General features: G+C 43.8%; 2 long non-coding RNA genes across 4 annotated transcripts in view; one reads left to right on the forward strand and one right to left on the reverse strand.

The window, feature by feature from the left end:
- LOC117310038 (uncharacterized) overlaps window positions 1-17,142 on the forward strand; it is a 98,387-nt gene that overhangs the window by 58,231 nt on the left and 23,014 nt on the right. For both annotated transcript variants that reach the window (XR_012328869.1, XR_012328870.1), the window contains exon 2: window positions 6,865-6,910. This is a non-coding gene — a long non-coding RNA (uncharacterized lncRNA). The remainder of the gene's footprint in view (window positions 1-6,864; window positions 6,911-17,142) is intronic.
- Window positions 5,765-17,142, reverse strand: part of LOC141277456 (uncharacterized) — a 41,093-nt gene continuing 29,715 nt past the window's right edge. For both annotated transcript variants that reach the window (XR_012328871.1, XR_012328872.1), the window contains exon 3: window positions 5,765-6,478. This is a non-coding gene — a long non-coding RNA (uncharacterized lncRNA). The remainder of the gene's footprint in view (window positions 6,479-17,142) is intronic.

The raw sequence follows: 17,142 nt of genomic DNA on the forward strand, positions 1-17,142 counted from the left end.
GCGACATCAGCCCCAGAGGCTTGTCTACATTGTAGCCAGGGCAGAGGGCGCCTGTGGGGAAAGCAGGAGCTCTCCAGCTCTCCTCTGTCTACAGTGGCACCCGGTGAGAACAATCTATATACTATTGGGTTTTCATTTCCTAAAATAACTGATTATGGAAATGTCACCTCTTTAAAGAAGTTCTGTGATTCCTCTGAGTCAGAAATAATCTCTTTCTGCTCTACAGCTCTTACATTTTATATTTCTTGTGTCACTCACCACATATTTTGTATTTTATTTGTGTCTTTTCCTATTTTACCTTCTAGACGGAAAGGTGCCTGAGAATAGAAGAGATTGTCTTATTCCTTAAGGAATAACCATGAAATCTAATGCATGGCAGTGCTCCAAATATGTTTTCTGAATGAATAAAGTGATGGTTGTATCAGTCAGCTTTCACTATGATAACGCTGCGTAAAGAAAATGTCAGCAGCTTGCAGCACTTATTTCTCCCTTGCAGTCATGGGCAGTCGGGTAGCTTCTATTCTGCCCCATGTCCTCCATCTGGGACTCATACTGAGGGAGACACTATCTTGTATGCTCACTTCCCACGGTGGTAGTTATCAGAGGGCTGGTGGGAATTCTCTCAACGCGTTTTCCAGCATCCACTTGGGATAAGCAGGAGCCACTGCTTCCCTCACTCAATTAGCCAAAGTGACCCACCCAGCCAAGCCCAACTTCCCTGGGAAATGCACTTCTCCTGGCGTGGGGGAGGGATGAGGTAGGACAGACTTGGAGGTGAGAGGGAATATCTGCTGAAACATAATGTAACCCACCACAAAGACATGAGGAATATAGAATGGAAAAGAAGCAGATCCATAGGGGATATTCCTGCTGCAGCAAAGGTACCACTGAGCCAAACAACAGCCCTGAAAAGGATTTTTCACATTAATTTCCCATCCTTGTAAATTTTTTGATTGGGCAGTTGTCATACATATATAGTTCTAGCCTGCATGGAAAATATACACCGAGGAACTGAAACCTCAGCTGTAGAATGACATGCAGACTTTCCCAGGAGACTAAGATACAATAGCTCCTTTTCTTCTCGCAGAAGAAATGGATAGGGCAGTCTTAATGGAATGAAGTCTCTTAAATTATTTCAATATCTTTATTGAGATATAATTCATATGCCATAAAATCCACCCATTTAAAGTGTACAATTCAATTCAATGACTTTAACATATGGAAAGAATTGTGCAAGCATCATCACTGTCTAAATTTAGAACATTTCTGTCACCTCAGAAAGATCCCCTGTACCCATTAACAGTCTCTGCCTATGAACCATCCCCCAGCCCGAGGCAACCACTAATCCACTTTCTGTCTCATTAGATTTGCCCATTCTAGACATTTCCTAGAAATGGAATCATATGATATGTTATCTTTTGTGACTGCCTTCTTTCACCTAGCACATGTTTTCAAGGCTCACGAGTGCTGTAGCATGTATCAGCACTTCATAATTTTTTTGTGGCTGAATAATATTCCTTTGTGTGGATGGACCACATGTTGCTTATCCAGTCATTGGATGACGGATATTTAGGTTTTTTCACTTTGGGACTACTGTGAACGTTGTGTATAGGTTTTTGTGTAGACATACACTTTCATTTCTCTTTTTTTTTCTTTTAACAATTTTTAAAGTCTTTATTGAATTTGTTACAATATTGCTACTGTTTTATGTTTTGGTTTTTTGGCGGATAGGCATGTGGGATCCTAGCTCACTGACCAGGGATCGAATCCGCACCCCCTGCATTGGAAGATGAAGTCCCAGCCACTGGACCACCAGGGAAGTCCCTCATGTCTCTTGATTATATACCGAGGAGGGGATTGCTGGGTCATGTGGTAGCCCTATGCTTAACCTTTTGACGAACTGCAAACTGTTTTCCTGAACAGCTGCACCATTTTACGTTTTCATCAGCAATGTACAGGGCTCCCAATTTCTCCCATCCCCACTGACATTTGTAATTATCTTTCTTGATCCTAGCATCCTTAATGGTTTTGATTTGCATTTTCTTAATGGCTAACGATGTTGAGCATCTTTATTGGCCATTTGCATATCTCCTTCGGAGAAATATCTATTCAAAGACTCCTCATTTTTAGTTAGGTTTTTTATTTCTTTATTATTGAGTTCCAAGAGTTCTTTGTATATTCTTAACACCTGTCCCACATCAGATAAGGGATTTGCAATTATTTTCTCCCATTCTCTGGGTCATTTATTAACCTTCTTGGTGGTTTCACAGAAGGAAGCCCTTTTGCCTGAACTCTTAAGCTTCTTTTGTGCCAGCACCTCTGTGCTTCCTTAACTGGACTTCAGGGCAGCCAGAGCCTTTCAGCTTAAAGTAGAAGCATCACTGCTAGCTCTCCTCAGGGTCATATCACCATCAGAACTTGCTTTCTGATGTGTTAAGAAATTATTTAACTCTCTCCATCCAGTCCCAGATAGTCTTACTGGGGACAGCACAGTGCACGTCGCCTGGACTTTATTTATTTAAATTTTGATGAGGTCCGATTTATTTTTTTATTTTTAATTTTTTGGCCACGCTGTGCAGCACGTGGGATCTTAGTTCCCCGACCAGGGATCTAACTCGTGTCCCCTGCCTTGGAAGTGCAGAGTCTTAACCACTGGACTGCCAGGGAAGTCCCCAAAGCAGGGGGTTTTGTTTGTTTGTTTGTTCGTTTGTCGCCTGGACTTTAAATCCAGTTCCTCCCTTGGAGTGGTTCCCAGGTACCCGAGAAATTGTCATCAATCCCAATAAATGTCCAGGACCTTACCTGCGTGTTCTCAGTGCTCCTGATCTACAACCTAGAGATGAGATGACCTAACTGAAAAAACTAAACCTATAAATCTCCAAGCATGAATGTGCCTTTGTAAACCTGAACTCTACTGAGAGCCCTTTGTTTCCGACATGTAAGAAGGCTTTGGTGTGCAAAGCCTGCTTTTAGTGTCAAGCAGTCTTTCAATCAGCAAACTGTAAGTGCACACAGAGCTTTTATAGATCAGGTGTTCTTCAATTCTCTGATAAACTGACTTGTAGCACAGAGGATGGAGGTGCCAGTTATGGGGCTGTCGGAGCTGTCCATCTGCTGGCGGATTCATGGGTGTCAGTTTCACCACCCTTTCTTCCCAATTTCCTTTTTTAATACATTAGAAACTTATTTAAAAACATGAAGTTGTATGCGAGTAGCCAGCCTCCACGGACGATGACAGTGCTTACTGTCTTAAGGAGGGTTTCCCGGATCATGTCCTGAGACAGAGACAGCGCCGGAAGGGAGGTTTGTAGGGAGTCTCTCCAGGGCCACTCCCGAGAGCTGTGGTCCAGTGAAACCACAGAAGAGTGAGGCATGCAGGCTCATGCACGCAGGCTCATGCTGTATCCTCAGGGCTGAGTTATGCTGAAGCTTAACCCCAGTTATAGGACTAGGATCAAGAGGTGGGTGGGAGCAGGTCCTGATGGGACACGTGTCTTGTGGGTGGAGGTCTTTGCATTGCCTGCAAGGTGGTGGTGAGGGGGCAGGAGGGCCACTCTTTATAGGGAGGGTGGCTTGCTTCTGCAGGCCCGGAGGGTTTGGGGAATTAGGAGTTTCAAGACAGAAGGGGGAGCTGAAACCATCCCAGGGGTCCTTGGCTGGACCCTTCCCCTTCTTGGTTCTGCTGTTCCGACAGTTAGGTCCTGAGTCTGGTGGTCATCTTTCTCTGCCTTCTCCCTCTGGGAGGTGAGACCCTTGTTGCTGTTGTAAGGAGGGTCCCTGGCTTCCACATTGACTCTCCATCACCGTAAATCGCTCGCAGGTTTTCATGACGCGTGTCAACTTTGCCATAGTAATAGCTGTTGAATTCCACTGTCATTAGAGTCGCTGTTTCCTCCAAACTTTTCACACATCTGGCACTTTACACCAGCATTTCCTTCCACCCTCTCGACTGGTCCCTGGCAAAAGTTTTAACGACTAGACCGGGCATTAGTTTCCCTGGGCAGCCATGACAAACTGGGTGGCTTAAACAACAGTCATGTGTTGTCCCCGGGTACTGGGGACCAGAGGTCTGAAATCAAGGAGTCAGCAGAGCGGGCTCCCTCTGAGGCCCCGAGGGGAGAACGCTCCTCGCTTCTTCCCGTTTCTGGTGCTCCTGGCGCTCCTTGGCTGTGGCTACGTGGCTCCAGTCTCTGCCTCCATCTTCACACACCTTCTTCCCTATGTCTCTCTGCCTGTAGGTTTCCCTGCTTCCCCTTGGCAAGGATGCCATCATTGGATTTAAGGCCAATCCTAAATCTTATTTTGAGGTCCTTAGCTAATTACATCTGCAAAGACCCTATTTCCAAGTAAGGTCCTATTCTGAGGTTCTGGGTGGACGCGAATCTCTGGGGACACTTGTCAACCTACTACCAAGAGCCGTTTTGTGGCAGGGGCTATTCGTGCTTGACTCAGCACCAGTGAGAGGTAAGTCAGGTAGCAAGTGAACCAGTTCCAAACCCCACATTATTTTTGTCACCCCCATCCTGGTACCAGCTTCATGGGGTGGGTTCTCCAGGAAGCAGACTGGTTGTTCACTGGGGAATGTGCTCAGTGCCTGCGGAAGGAGGGCAGCCAAGCCTCAACAGCCTCGACCCCACCCCCACACCCCGCACCCAGGGAGCTTTGGAGTGAACATCACCTGTCTGAGCTGTCCTGGGTTGGGCCAGATTGTTGGCTGTTCATGCACCCACCTGTCAGTCACTAGGTATGGGCTGCCCTGGAAAAGGCTTGACCTTGAATGAGGTAGCTCTTTGCAGCTGAGGAATCCGTGGACGGCTGGCAGCTGAAGGCCGTCTGCTGAGAGTACTCAGCAGCGGCAAGAAGTCCTTCCTTCAGGGAGGCCCAGAGGTCAGGGTAATGGGGTGAAGATGGAGTCAAGTCTCCCTGAGCACCCAGCTCACCAAACCCTGAGCCTTCTCCTCCACTTCTGGGCCCCCCTAGCTGATGAGTCAGCCAACCAACCTCAGTCAGAATAGTTCAGTAGCCGACAAGGTTGGACACACAGCAGGAAAACCTCTGTAGAGTCAGGAAATGCAGCAGCCATGACTCTACGACTGGGGAATTAACACCGTTTAGAGAAAAATGAACTGATTCAGGAAAAGTTAATTACCTTGCCCCAAGTCATCAGCTATGGAAGTGAAGATGAATTTTGTTAATTTTTCTTTTTTACTCATTTTTTTAAACTATGCTTATTTATATGGAAGAATAACAAATGATCCAAATATTTAACAATGGAAGAATGGGTGAAATAAATTTGATTACAGTTATATAATGCTATATAGCTATAAAAAAACACATCTGAAAAAAATTTAATGACATGGAAATAAGTTAATGATAGAGTCTTAGGTGAAAAAGGCTAGTTAGGGCTTCCCTGGTGGCGCAGTGGTTGAGAATCTGCCTGCCAATGCAGGGGACACGGGTTCGAGCCCTGGTTTGGGAGGATCCCACATGCCGTGGAGCAGCTAGGCCCATGAGCCGCAACTACTGAGCCTGTGCATCTGGAGCCTGTGCTCAGCAACAAGAGAGGCTGTGACAGTGAGAGGCCCGCGCACCGCAATGAAGAGTGGCCCCCGCTTGCCACAACTAGAGAAAGCCCTCGCACAGAAACGAAGACCCAACACAGCCAAAAATAAGTAAATTAATTTTTAAAAATGGCCAGTTAAAGCAGTGTATATAGTTTAATATTATTTTAGAAAAAAAGGTAAATAGACAAAATAATCTGAAAAGTTATTTATTAAACTATTAACGGTTGTTATCTCTAGGTCATGAAATTATGAATGGATGATTTTATTTTCTACATTTAATGTTTTACTTTTTAATAACAAAAATGGAAAATTATTTAGAAATAATCATTCCAAGGATTGATTTGTGTGTGATTAATGAGGAATAAGTCACCTTTTTCACCTGGTACTACGATTAGAAGATCAAAAGCCCAGAATCTTAATGACAGAACTGAAGTCAAACACCCTTCCCGCAGTCCTCCCTCCTTATGTGGCCACTTGTCCTGATGTGGGGTTCAGAGGATGTGATTCCCATTTCCCAAGGTGATGGAGGCAGAGGCTGGCTCAAACCAGGTTGAGCCTCAAGGCCACATTGTAAACCCTTTAAACCAGATTTATTTTTACAGAAGTAGGATTCAAACTTGTGTCGATGCCTGGAGTTTGGAGGTAAATGTAGGCATTCTAGCAGCTGTGAAAGATGTTTTCTTCTTAGAAAAGAGGCAGGAAGCTTCTTATCACATAGGAAATGTCATATATGATTTGAAGACATTAGCCGTTGAAAATGTGTGATAAGTAGAAGGTCCAAAGTTTTCTCCCAACCCAAATGAACCAGGTTTTCTCAAAAGCGTGACCTTTGGTTGGCTCTTTCTGAGAGATGCTTTATTTTTTCACCACCAGCAAGACACACCTTCAGGATGCTTTGTGGAAAACGCATAATCCTGAAAAATTAGATATAGAATTTTAATTTTTATATTTTGAAAAGTTTAAAAAATATTTAAAAGTTCCAAGATTAATTTAGTAGGTACCCAGTGGTCAATGTTAACAACCAACTCTCAAGAGGAAAACAAAGCTCTGATTTGTAGGACTTGCTGATTTCTGTGAATTGGTGTGAATACTTCCAGCTATCACGGTGATATCACTGAATGGGGAGCTGGGAGGATCTGCACACAATCTACCCTTCCCGGGGTGATCCAGCTGTAGCTCACCACTGAGCGGACCCAACAGCCATAATTAACAAATGTTAACAATTTTCACATGACATCTTTTCACAAAAGAAATAAAACGTTGTGAGTAATGTTGAAACCCTCCTTGTTTCTCTCCACAGATCCATCTTCCCTTCCTTCCCCAGAGACAACTGTCTCAAGAATCTGGTATGTATTCTTCCAGGTTACACTTTTATACTTTTACCACATATATATGTAGTCAAAGCAATACATCGTTATGCTTTGCCTACTCTGAGTTTTACCTAGTGCTGTCATATTATACATATTCTTCAACTTTCTTTTCTCTTCAATATTGTGTTTTTGAAATTTATTCATATTGATGCATGTAGAGGCAGTGCATCCATTTTAAGTGCTGATTGTGCTCAATTATGTGAAAATATCACAACTTATTTATCTATTCCCCTTATTAATGGACTTGCAGGTTGCTTTCAATTTTGCTAATAAAAGTGATGTTGGAATCACCCTACAGACGGTCTCCATATGCAAGTTTACTGTCCCTAGAAGTGAAGTGAACAGATTGTAGGGAGCTCATTTTCTACTTCAGTAATATTGACAAATTGTTCTCCAAGTGGTTATACCAATTTACACTCCTGGCAGAACTATATGCAGGTTTCTCATTTCCCATAGTCTTGCCGATTTTTAGTATCATCAGACTTTTAAACTGTTGCCATCCTTAGGGCATGAGATGACATCTCATTTAAACCTGAATTTCCCAATTACTAGTTAGGTTGAACATTGTATTAGTTAGGGTAAAGCTAAGCTGATGTAACAAAGAGGCCCCAGGTACAGTAGTTCTCTCTTGCGTAACCACCTTGCGTTGGGCAGTCAGGCTGGTATTCAGGGATCCTTCCCTTTGTCACACTGCCATCCCTTAGGTTATCCTCCTCGTCCCCATGGTTGAAGTTGGGTAGTTGCCACACACTAACTTTTGGAAAAAAATTAGAGAGTTTCTGAGAAAGCAATTGTCTTATAGGCAAATAAGGCAGAAGCTGCACACACTCCTTCAACTCACGTTCCATTGGCAAAAGTTAGGCACATCCTTAGGAGGCACTGGGAGTCATGGTCCCTGGCTGGGCAGCTATGTGTCCAGGAGGAAGGCGGGAGGGGGACTAGCTTTCCTTCTCAAGCAGGTATTTTTGTGGCTTCTGGGCCTCCTTTTCCATGACTCAGCTGGTAAAAGTTTTTGTCCATTTTTATTTTGTTTGCTTTGTCTTATTGATTTATAGGAATTCCTTACATACTCTAGTTTGCCTGTTTAATTTATACAATAAATCTGATCATTTAAATGCACCAGTGCACATACATCAATAAAGATATTTTAAAATATTTTAGCATACATTTAAAGGAGTTTGTTATTTAAACAAGTCATATATTCTTTTGATAAATTAAGATTCTTTTTATAAAATGAATAATTACCATTTTAATGGCAAGATCTTTAGGCTAATATAAGTTATTCAAAGTTAAAACTTAGGGAAAGTGGTTTCTTAGACTCAGCTGAACCTACTGAACTGAACCCACAAGAGAATCTGACACCTATGACATTGTGGTCAATTTCTTAACCACTCGGAGCTTCCATTTTCTTGACTGTAAGGATGATATTATTTGCTCTGCCTCCTATATGAGATTGTTATAAGGATCAACAAGGTAATGTAGAGAAAATGCCCCATAGGGTGCAAAGTTTATACCATTGTTAGGAATTAGAATTACAGATGGGACTTCAGTAGATGCGTTGGATTTCATCTGAAGGTTCCTGAATCTCTTTTCTGGTTCCCCTTGACACTCTCTATGCACTGTCTACACCTTACTCCCTACTCCAGACCAGGGTCGTCCTGGGTTTGTGGGCTGTATGGTTGGAGAATCCATGTGAGATTCGATGCCCCTGAGGGCAGCCTGGCAGCTTGGCTTTCCAGCCTGTTTTCAAGCAGTTCTCAGCTAAGCCTCTCGTCCAAGTGGGGCCGTGCAGTTTCTCTCACTGGTTCAGGCCAACCCAGCTTGTCATCCATTACCTCCGTCACGGGGAACAGTTTTCACTTTCTCAGCATTGGCACCCAGCCTGGCACACACACTCAGAGCCCATGCCGCTGGGGGGTGAGCAGTCCCTCCGCCTGATCCCCCAGCTCTTCTCCCCGTGTCTCTGCTCCAGCTCCATGCTACGTGGGGGCCCTCAGGCTCTGCCAGGGGAGTGGGGGCGGGCAGGGAGGGAGAGTATGGAGGATGCCCTGGAATGTGATTTGGCTTTATTCGTGATAAACCAACTTTTAAAAGTTAGAAAGGAAAATTTTAACCATGTGTTGAAGAAATGAGTATATAGTATGTCTCGATCTTTCATTGCTGTGTTTGCATTTTGTTTTAAAAAGGAGAACAGTGGTGCTTTTGTGACAAAATGCAGGACATCTTTTTACACTGTGCAGCCTAAACCTGCAGGTGTTAGGCAGGCCTGGTGGGGTAGGGGCTGTGAGCTGAGGTGGCCATGTGGCAACCAAAGAAGGGATGAGCAGGGTGGGGGTCTCTGGCCTCCCTCCACCTGGGGTGGGGTTCACACTCATTCATTTCCTAAGCGTTTGCTGAGCAGCTCCACATGCCAAGAGATGTCCCAGGTGCTGTAGCACAGGCTGAGCAGGTGACATCCTGCTCTCATGGAGCTTAAATTGTAAGGCCAGAGACAGACAAAGACACACATGATAATGCAAATATGAAAGTGTCAGTTACTGGTAAATGCTCTGGAAAGATTTTTAAAAGGGTGATGAGAAAGAGACTGGGGTCATCAGGGAAGGCCTTCTTGAAAAAGTGACATATGAGCTGAGATCTGCACAATAAGAAGGAACAACTCATGTAAAATTGGGTGGGAGAGCACATAGGGCAGAGGCTCAGCTACTGCAAAGGATCAAAACTAGGATCAAGTTTAACAGGTCCCCGTGGGATGAGGAGGGAGGTCAGTGGGCCTGGAGTGCGGGCAGAGGGTAAGGAGGTGTGTGTACAGAGGGGGCTGGGGCCAGGCCATGCAGAGCTGTCGGGGAGGACCTGAATCACAAGTCCAGAAGTTTAGTTCAGAATGGGATCCACGCTGGGGGGGCTCCTGGAGCCATGAGGGAGCCGTGGTTCTCAGAATCACGGAGTTGGCTCAGGGACCAGCCTTTGGGGGTCAAGGACAGATACTGGGAAGATAGGAGCTCTTACAGCAATGGTACCTGCCCTGAAGGAAGGGACTAGCAGGTACTGGGTGAGTTGCTGATGGTCTCACGTGGCCAAAGTGAACCCCCAGGACAAGGCAGGACAGACAGACTCCCCCTGGGTGAGGACCGAGGAGGGCCCCGTGGCTCTCACCTCCATGAGCATCACAGAAGCATCAGCTCTCCCCTTGTAGCCTGCACCACAGGCCCAGGGCAGGGAACCAGCTCCAGAGCCTGCTTGCTTGAGCACAGAGCTCCAAGTGGACTGCAAGCCTCCTCACCTGGGCCAAGCCTGACGCTGGCAGGACACTTTGGCAGGGAGGTGGCATCTATACAGTGCTGGGCAGACTGGGCGAGACCACCAAGATGGAAAGCATCTTGCTTCTGAAGAGTCGGGATCAAAGTCAGTGTTCTACAACTTTGGGTTGAGGCACAAACCAAACCAAGACTTTCACATCCTTTGACCTTGTAGATCAACCACCTGGTGAAGGTGGGTGTTCATTTTCAGATTTGATTATGCATCTCACCTGGTGAAGGAGCACAGGTGGATGTTCACCTTAAGATTTGATTATGCATCTCACCTGGTGAAGGGGTGCACGGGTGGATTTGGTCATGCATCTCACAGGCAGATGCCCTGCATTAGGTCAGGAACAAACTGAGGCTTTGCGTGCTGAATAACACCCCAGGATTCCAGAACATGTCTGTTTCAAAGGCAGCACCATGTCTAACTACAAGGTCCTTAATTTTTGCAGCCAAGAAGAACTCCAGACAGCCCCAAAGCTCATACTCTTCTTACTAGACTGTCCTGTTCTCCTGAGTAAATGTGTCCCTAAACTTTTTATTTTTTGTAGTAAAATTAGTCCATGATTTAGGAGTTCAAATGAGGCATCTTTCATGGAGAGATACTATACAATATTAAATTAAAAGTATATTCCTGTTTGCTCAGTGGAAACTATATAGACAGATAATATACGTGACTATGACATCACATTAGGAACTTTCTATAAAAAGTTAACAATGGGGACTTCCCTGGTGGCACAGCGGTTGAGAATCTGCCTGCAAATGCAGGGGACACAGGTTCGAGCCCTGATCCGGGAAGATCCCACATGCCGCGGAGCAACTAAGCCCGTGCACCACAACTACTGAGCCTGCGCTCTAGAGCTCATGAGCCACAACTACTGAGCCCGCATGCCACAACTACTGAAGCTCACGCGCCTAGAGCCTGTGCTCCACAAGGGAAGCCACTGCAATGAGAAGCCCATGCACCACAATGAAGAGTAGCCCCCCACTCACTGCAACTAGAGAAAGCCCGTGTACAGCAATGAAGACCCAGCAATGAAGACCCAATGCAGCCAAATATTAATTAATTAATTTTTTTTAAGTTAACAACAAAACTATTATTATTTTTAATAGCAGCTCTCACTTCTTGGTGCCTGACTGTGTTCTCGGCCCTGTGCTGAGCACATTTTACATGACCTCATACTCCCTCTCTTGTGCCATTGTTTCTGAGTAAAAGTAATGTACTCAAGGAATCCCAGGGCTTGGACAGTCATCTGGTCTGACTTACATCATTTGACTTACAGTAGATTTTCCATTAATGTAATGTTCTTCACCTCATGGGACTTGGGTAATCACTTATTTGTACTTCTTTCTTTTTCTTGGGAGGAATAGTGCAATAACAAATTAACTAAGTGCTTGGATCGTAGAGATAGAAGGGGTTGTGAGAGGCCTGAGCTGGCCTCCTGCCTTTAGATGACTGCGCCTGGGGCAGGGTGTGTGGCAGGCAGGAGAGGTTAACTCACCTCCTCAAGGCCACAGTCTGGGTCTCCTTCTAAGATCCTGTCTCCTGCTCAGATCTCCTTCCCCTAAACTGAGCTTCCACGTGGCAGTGAGTGTCAATATGTGTTGAGATGTAGCACGTCTGTGCCCTTGGTTCTCCTTGACAAGCTACACTTTCAGAGCATGGATTGAAGCGGTGAGGCTGAAATAAAAAATGCTTCCTGCAAATGGTATATTGTGCTGTTAACTGGCCAATTTGGAAGAATTTAGGAAAGGCAGCTAAAATTAAAGCCATAGCTCAGAATAAGCATCACCCCAGGGACAGGATCACAGCCGTCTTCTTCCAGCCCCACCTGTGACAACATTCTACCCAGATGATGAAACAAACATGCTCCCTCCGGCTTCACTTCTACTCAAGTACATCTGCTCCATCCCTCCCATCTGCTAACACCCCAAACCGCAGGGCAGGGTGGCCTGAGGATGCAGTGCAGGATTCAGGGAAGGTGTTGAGGGGACCTTTCTGCCAGTCTCAAGTGGTTTTTAAATTGCAGAAATGGTATTTAGCATAGAGAGGGCTCGTTTTATGGCGTGTGTGTGTGTGTGTGTGTGTGTGTGTGTGTGTGTGTGTGTGTGTGTAGGGAGCACTCTCTCTGATGATTGTGCCTAAAAGCTGGTCTTTCCTGACCCAATAATGAGGTTTCCTGAATGGCTGAGAACTAGCTTCTCCCGCCATGAAAAAAGCCAGTCCCAGAAAAATCTCTTGCGAGATAGAAAAATCTGAACAAACATAAATCAGACATAGATTTAATGCAGATGCTGACACCACAAGGAGCATGAGGAAAAAGGGAAAATTTGGGGAGAAGCAGCGGCATCTTCTGAAAGGAAGGAGAAAGCAAAAGAATAAACCAAAAGACCAACAATTGGTAGCACGTAATTTATCTTGTACCATTCATAACCCTGTCAACCAGAGCATGTGCAGAAGTGACTCTGGAAGGGGTAGGGGAAGCATGCGGCTTTAGTAGAGGACAAAGAACCCACCCAAAACATGAGGTCCACTCGCCCAGGCTGTGAAGCTACCATCTCCCTGCTTAGGAGGGATGAGGCTCAAACTGCACTTACGCTGGCGGATTTATTTACAGATAAATTATATCCCTGTAATTAAGCACATAGACTGAACTGAAATGTGTAGTCACAATATTACCCATCCACACTTGTTGGTTTATACTTAAAAGACCCCTTTGTGTTTAAAGTGACATTAGGGAGCTGGGTAGTTGGGTGGAGGGCAGGAGGTGGGGATGGAGAACCCCAAGGACAAGCTGCATTCTGCCCAGCCAAAGGCCATCCTAGGCTGCAACTCTCTTTATCAACTTGCTGGAGAGCAGGGTGGGACGGAGTTAACGCCCCATGTGCTGATGGAACATGGAAGTTCCATCAGCAGGTCTGGGAGGCACTGGGGGTCTGAGTCAGTGGGTGAGTCACATCCCCACTACCCCCAGGATCAAACACACAGTGGAGCCTTTCAAGGCAAAGGTGTGAGTCATGCTTGCACGTCGAGCTGGCAGTGCACACCACGACCTCACCTCTGCAGTACTACTGGCCCACCCGACGGCTGCGGAAGCAGTGACTGAATCTGAATCAAGTTCAACTCTATTAAGTGAACCTCTGCAAGGTCAACATCTGCTACTTGCTTTTTGGCCAGCCGGCAATCTCGAAATGAGTGCAGATGTCTTGGCTAATGAGGCTTTGATAATGGAAACCTGGGTCCTGATTAAATTTTGTGCAGCCTGTGTTTGTGGACACCAGTGTATCCTGCTGGGTTTCTCAGACTTGTCAATTATATATCAAAAATTATAACAGCAATTGTCCTTTTGAAATGTATCCTACAGATAATTAGCATGAAGCCTGTATATGAACAGCTTTGTGTATGTATACACATATATATCTATCTATACATATACATACAAATACATATAGTAATATGTATACATACAAATACCTATTGTACTTAATGCTAATGTATCTGTATATATAGGTATATATATGTGTGTATATACACAAAGTTGTTCACTGTAGCATCTTTTATTGCAACAGTAAATGTCTAACCGTGAATACTCAGCAGTAGGATGTTTTAAATTAGGCTATAGCCCATCTATACGGTGGAATGTTATGGAGGTATTAACGAGAAAAAAGTATACTGGTATGTATTAGCTATTTTACATGCTATAACTTTTTAAGCATGCTTAATATATGTTAAGTGAAAGAAAACTATGTGACAAAAAAGATAACGCAGTAGGGGCCCATTTATGTAAAAAAAAGAAGGATAGACATAAATATAAATTATGAAGGCTTAGTTCTGAAAAAAAATGAGGAAAATAGCTGTTAACTGAGTGCAGAGAGGGACTGGAGGTCTGGTGAAGGTGGAGAGGTGTGGGTGAGAATTTGTTTGTTAAAATTAGTTATTTACTTCATGGTTCTTTTAAAATATGCCAAACACTAAAGAAAAACACCTTAAATGCATCCAATATTCAGAGGCCAAACTATCATAACTAACTCACTGGCTGCTGAAAAAATACTTTAAAATGGTTCCAAGTTTCCATAAATAAGGCTTCAAGTGCCCCCAAAGCAACTTCACTGTTCATTGTTTATACGGCCATGTGTTCTCTTTAGCACCATTTTCAAGGAATGGGGGCATTCTCTTTCCAGATAGTTCGTTTCTCAAGAATTCGATCATTGATCTAATAATAAAAGGAAGCTATTAGAGACTCTGTGTGCCAGATACTACTCATGCTTGATAAATCGCATGCCCAAGGGAATATGAAAAAAAGCACACCAACAAAAATAGAATTTAATTCACATTGATTAAAACAATGTGTGCCAAACAGCTCTTTTTGTGGGAGAGAAAAAAATAGCAACATATATCAAGAAATCTAACAACTGAACATAGGAGATTATGGCCCCAATAGGTTTGAATTATTCGATAGACTTTTCTTGATTATTTTGTATCAGGCATTATGCTGAGGATGAGTAGCAGGACAGTATGATGAAAGGAAGAGAAAAGATAAAACAATAATTACAATGCAATGCAATAAGAGGTAAAGTGGAGGCCAAAAGGAAAGTTCATTTAAGCAAGTGCAAAACCCACATAAACACGAAAGAATGAGGTAAGGAGGGAAAGGTGAGAACACTGCTATTCCTGGGTGTGAAGGGGGCGCACCTCAAGCTGCCTCTTCAACATTCATCTCAAACCTAATACCCCCCAAGTTGAACTTCTTACCCTTTCCACCTCCTCCATTGGCCCATCCCATGGTCTGCCTCTTCTTAGTCATGGCAGCTGCATCCTTTAGTTGCTCAAGCCACATGCCTAGGAGTCACGATTGAATCCTCTCTGTAATCCTCTCTCCAAAGTGTCAACAAATCCTTTTGGCTCCACTGAAAGGATCCAGAACCCAATCACGTCTTACCAGCTCTGTTGCTTCCACCTTCATCCAAGCCACCACCATCTCTCGCAGGGCTGCCCCACTTCAATCCATTCTCAGCAGAGCGGACAGGGCGATCGATCCACGTATATGGTAAGACAGATCATGTAATTCTCCAGCTCAAAAACCCCCATGACTCCCATTTCACTGAGTAAAAGCTGAAGTCCTCACTGTGGCCGACCAAGGCCCTGAATGCCTGAATGACCTGAGCCCCCCATCCCTCCTACCTCCTTCTACTCCCCGACTGCCCACTCCCCCCCTACCCCCGGGAGCCTAGCGCTCCCCCCAGACTCCCCGAGCCACACTTCTCTCCCCCTCCATTTTTTATTCAATGACCCTTCTCCGTAGGCCTTCCTAATCCTCTTACAGAAACTTGCCATCCCTCCTCTTACACCCTATCCTCTTATTTTTTATTTTCTCATATCACATATAACTATCAAACACTCTATATTCTACCTATTTAGTTTATTATTTGCCACCTACAACCCATCCCCAGAATATAAGCTCCAGAAAGGTAGACATTTTTGTCCGTTTTGTTCACTGATGAGTCCTCAGAACCTAGAATAACACTCAGAATATTACAGGTTTCAATAAAAATTTGTGAAATTCATGAATGAATGAGTAGGGTCTGAATGGGGTTTGGTATTATCAAAACTGAGGTTGAAGGGATAAACAAGGGCCCAGCTCTGGAAGGTGCCACCGTAAGAGCTTTGAACCTCATCAGACAATAGAAAATCACAGGAACAAGAGAGATGGTTATACCATTTGTTTGCATGTAAATATATACAAAACATTAAGAATGCAGTGGGGTGCGGGAAAGCACGTCTGGTATTTTTGCCATAAACATCTTTGCTGTGAGCAGTTTCATTGCACAACTATCTGGCTGTAGGACAGTTTTGCTCTAAAAGGTAAACCAGCTGGTTGACAGTTTGGTTTCAGTGCCATTCAAGACAATATAAAAGATGCACCTAGTAATTCACAACAGTCTTCAAGAGCATTAATGATCCATCCTTTGGCTGATTTAGATACACTGCTTGTTCTCTCCTGTACTTTTAACAAAATTTATGAATATTAACAATATTAGAAGTTGGAGGCAAAAGAAGCACCAAGGTCCTCCTACCCACTCAAAAGAAATAGTTATGTGATTCCCGATGAGTGTAGGTTTCTTGAAAATGCGAAATTTTTTGCCATTTGATAATGGAGAACATGATGTAGATGGAATTTTGGTATTTGGCACAGAATGTGGCTTCCTTGATTTAGTGGAATATAAGGACTAGGCATGTGATAGAACATTTCAATATAGCCCAGCTATGTTCTAGCGGTTACATATGTTCCATATACTGATGAAAAATAGCAGTGTCCCTGTCTGTTTGTTTTACTTCCAGGAAAATCTGGAGAGACTTGCAGCAAATATTTTTATATCATAAAGAATTTATGTCTGACATTAGATCCTGAATCCTTAATGATCAACATTGAGAAACTATCATCACTTTCTCTAAGATATACCCCAATACAACATAACCCTGAATCTACACATTTTAAAGGTAGTCAAATTTTTTTGTGTGTTTTCATTTTTTACAATAAAATCTTAAAAATTTTTTGTTATTAATTTTTCATGTTTCATTATGTCCTTTTAGTCTTTTTTTATTATGTCCTTCTTATCTTTTACAATAAAATTGTCTTACGGCCAACTAGTTATGCAGCAAAACTCCTTGCAGCAAAGATTCTTACCACAAAAATACCTGGAACTGGAGAAAAGGCAGGGAAAAGAAAAGCTTAAAAATTATTGCAATGATATTTGACAGTGAGGATGGAAATTGTGACAGATTCCAGAGACATTTCAGAGTAGAATTCATGACATGTAGTAGCTAAATTAATATGGAAGGTGAAGCAGAAAGAGGACCCAAGGTAACTGAGTTTCTAGCCTGGGTGAAACAGGAGGGGAGGGAGCAGG

The sequence above is a fragment of the Tursiops truncatus genome, chromosome 21 (genome assembly GCF_011762595.2).
Source record: "Tursiops truncatus isolate mTurTru1 chromosome 21, mTurTru1.mat.Y, whole genome shotgun sequence".
NCBI classification, from domain to species: Eukaryota; Metazoa; Chordata; class Mammalia; order Artiodactyla; family Delphinidae; genus Tursiops; species Tursiops truncatus.